Raw genomic sequence first — 3,309 nt, forward strand, 5'->3', positions numbered from 1 at the left:
GTATCTGGAATGAATTTTAGGTCTCTACGTCCATCCCATGGGGAATGGGAGCAGTAACAAAGGTGTTGCGTTTATATTTTTGTTCAGTGTATTTCAATAAATCACTCCACCAGTTTCTCTGTTCCATAGAAATGTGTAAAGAAATGAAGTCGTGGCTCAAGACTTTTGCACATTACTATAATTCATCACTTCCACGCATTGTTTCCCCAACAAGAACAGTAAAAATATTCAGATTTTTAAAATGCTGCAAAATGTTGTAACCTTTAAAGTCATTGTCTTGAAGCTCGTTTTGAAATAGACTTGTTCTTTGAAGCTACATTCACTGGATCATATATACTGATGCCAGAGATGAAAGAGAGCAGCTTCTTTGACTAAAAAAAGCCCCCCAGAAGATCTTTTTTTCCATAACTCATAAAATATTTTCGTAAGTAAAAAAGGAAATAGAAGAGACCGTATCTGCAGTTCTACCTTTGAAGCTGCAGGAAGCCAGCTAAACCGCCTTACACTAATCCAGGTAGATCCTTCATAATACCTCTTTGTGCTAAACAGTTACCGCAGTCATCAGCCATACAAACACTCAATCCAGCCTCCTTACAGGTCACACATGTATGCTGTGAAGGTCCCTGAAAAGAGCAAAGAGCATAATCCATCCTGTGCTCAAAAGATTGCAGTGCTTACTGTTTGTCTGGTATATGATACTTAAATTTATTAAACATGAAATCTTTGCAGTTTCTAACAATGTTTGAATTACAATGTGGTTCATAATGTAAGCTCAATATTTCTTTATTACCACAATCTAATTTTCTTCTGAGACTAAATGTGGAAAAGTTTCAAAAACTGCTTCTAATTTTCTATTATATATGTTGCTTGAAATTGGGGCACATTTATTATGTAATCAAATTTTTGACACTCATAGCCTGCAGGGAGCTGCGAAGGGCACCACAACAACATGTCATGTGACAAAAACCAAATGTGAAAGATGGAAAAAAAAGAAAACATTCCCCAAAGTCTGCACTTGGCCTCAATCTGCTTGTTTCCTTGTGTAAATCCAAGCAGACTCTAACACTGCAAACAGTGCGATGTCTGCGAAAACATTCCCTACAGCCTGCCACTTGGGCTCAAACACAGAAAGTAAAAGCTATTGACCAACAATCTGCACTGTAACCAGTATCCCAGTGAAAACTTTAGGCTTGTGACCGCAAAGAGAAAAAGGTCTGTTCTGTAAAACAATAATATAAACATGTAATTGTGAGCTATAGAGACAGGCATTTCAGTCTTTAATGTGCCAAATCAAACGTCTTCTTTAAAAAATGAATATACTTCCTGTGTAGTCAGTAGAAGCACTAATCCATCTTTTGATTTCTGCCACACAAGTTGCAACATGCGCACATTTATCACGGCGACGTGAGGTGAGAAGGAGAGTGAATCTTCAGCATGAGTGACTGCTCGCCTGCACAGCAAGCTCAGAGTCAGCATGTACTTAACTTGGTACTCTCCTCTGCATAACACCGTACCTACTGTTAACACTGGGGAGGCGGTCACATTGGGTGCAATCACCTGGACAGGCTCCGGAAGCAGGAACGCGCGTTTATCATTTTTTTCAGACACACAATCTAGTTTCAAAACTGCATCACAAAACAAATGACAGACTACACTGTTGTGTGGGAATCCTAAAGGTTACTTGTGGAGATGTCACCAGACAGATTCGACACCAAAATACTGAGTACTTGTTTTTGTTTGGTCCATAGCATAGCTAATGAGGTGGGAAGTCTTCAGACAAAAAACAACAAGAAGAGCAAAAAAGTTGGGAAGAAGGTGAGGAAGAGGAAAAGGCACAAGATGAAGAATAAGAACATGAAAAAAGAACAAGAAGAAAACGATGAGAAATACAAGAACAATAATAAGAGGAAAAACTACAGGTGGAAGACGGCGATTAGTGCAGGTGCTGTGAAAACGCTGCTAAGGCCGTGTCTGCTTTGGAAGTATCCTGCATATCGAATCAAATTGGGTATCAAGAATCACGTAACTGGTACTCCACTGGTACTACATTTCTGGTATTGTGACAGGGATTCGGTACACGTCACCGAATAACCTTGTCACAAAGCCTTAAGACCAAAAAGTGTGTAGCTGTCAAAAACATGCAAGGCCTGCACTGTAACAGTGACTTTACTACTTTATGTAAAACTGACAGTTAATGGCAAAACACACAGCAGAGACAAATAAATTTAAATATGAATACGAATGCCATGAGGGCTGGGTTTCTCCCCTACACCACCGGGCATTAAAAAGCCAAGAGCCCAAAATACAAATAACTGCTGAGTCAGTGAGATACACAGTAGCAGGTTAAGTGTGCAGTGTTAAACCTCTGTTATGTTTCGCATGCTGCACACTGAGCAATGCATGTGACCGTCTACAACCATGAGGTTCAGTGTAACGCATGCTAGTCTACACAGGGATGTGAATAAAAACCAAGCTGAATGTAACCATGTTTGCCTGAATGTTTCCAATTTAACCGGCGAGGCACAGGGAGTCACTACTGCAAGGAAAAAACAAATGATTGCTGCATTGTTCACAAAGCTTTGATATATACACACACAAACATACAAGCAGGCGCATACACCCACAGCACAGCCGCACAAATGCTGGAATCCTCAGTGGAGGAACATCAAACAACAACAGGTACTGTTAGAATATGGCCAAATGCACTCACCACACTCATGAGGGTCGATCAGATCTCCTTTGTACAGAGAGGTTAGACTGCTCTCTCGCTCGCTCTCTCTCTTCCTTTGTGTTACATTTTTTTTTTTTTAAAAAAAGGTCCCCACGCTCATGCTGTGTGTATCGCTACAACCTCTTGTTGAGGCTCAGGTAGAGGGTATTTCGTTAGTGTAGTATGTTTGTGTGTATGTGAGCTCAAGTGTGTCTTAGTGTGCCTAATCCCTGCTGAGTAGAGTGGGTGCTAGGCAGCAAATGCTCACTGGAGAGTTGGAAGCACAAAGCAGGGGTTCAAATGAGATTATATGTGTCGATGGCCTGTTTTCTTATGGTTTTGTCGAAGGTCCTTGTAAACTCCACAGTCTGGCATTGTGAAACTATTAAGTTGCAGTGATACAGATTAAGCCACAGTGGTAGTCTACAGTGTCATCACCACATCATCTGCATGCAAGTGCTCACTTATTAATAATCATACTATTACACTTTTTCAAGCTGCAACTGCATGCCCACTCATGTCCACATGTATTGATCACACTCTCCTGTGACTGAACAGTGTGGGAGGCGAGGGCTGATGATTATTTCACGTTAAATTAG

At 40.7% G+C, this 3,309-nt stretch overlaps 1 protein-coding gene across 1 annotated transcript in view; it reads right to left on the bottom strand.

The window, feature by feature from the left end:
- Nucleotides 1–2,899, bottom strand: part of LOC102305603 (SPHK1 interactor, AKAP domain containing) — a 161,807-nt gene extending 158,908 nt beyond the window's left edge. The window contains exon 1 of the mRNA XM_005933172.3: nucleotides 2,711–2,899. The gene's annotated coding sequence lies outside the window, so the exon portion shown is untranslated. The remainder of the gene's footprint in view (nucleotides 1–2,710) is intronic.
- Between the last annotated feature and the right edge of the window lie 410 nt (nucleotides 2,900–3,309).

This window comes from Haplochromis burtoni, unplaced genomic scaffold, assembly GCF_018398535.1.
Source record: "Haplochromis burtoni strain Fernald_Lab_line unplaced genomic scaffold, NCSU_Asbu1 Contig_160, whole genome shotgun sequence".
Taxonomy (NCBI): Eukaryota; Metazoa; Chordata; class Actinopteri; order Cichliformes; family Cichlidae; genus Haplochromis; species Haplochromis burtoni.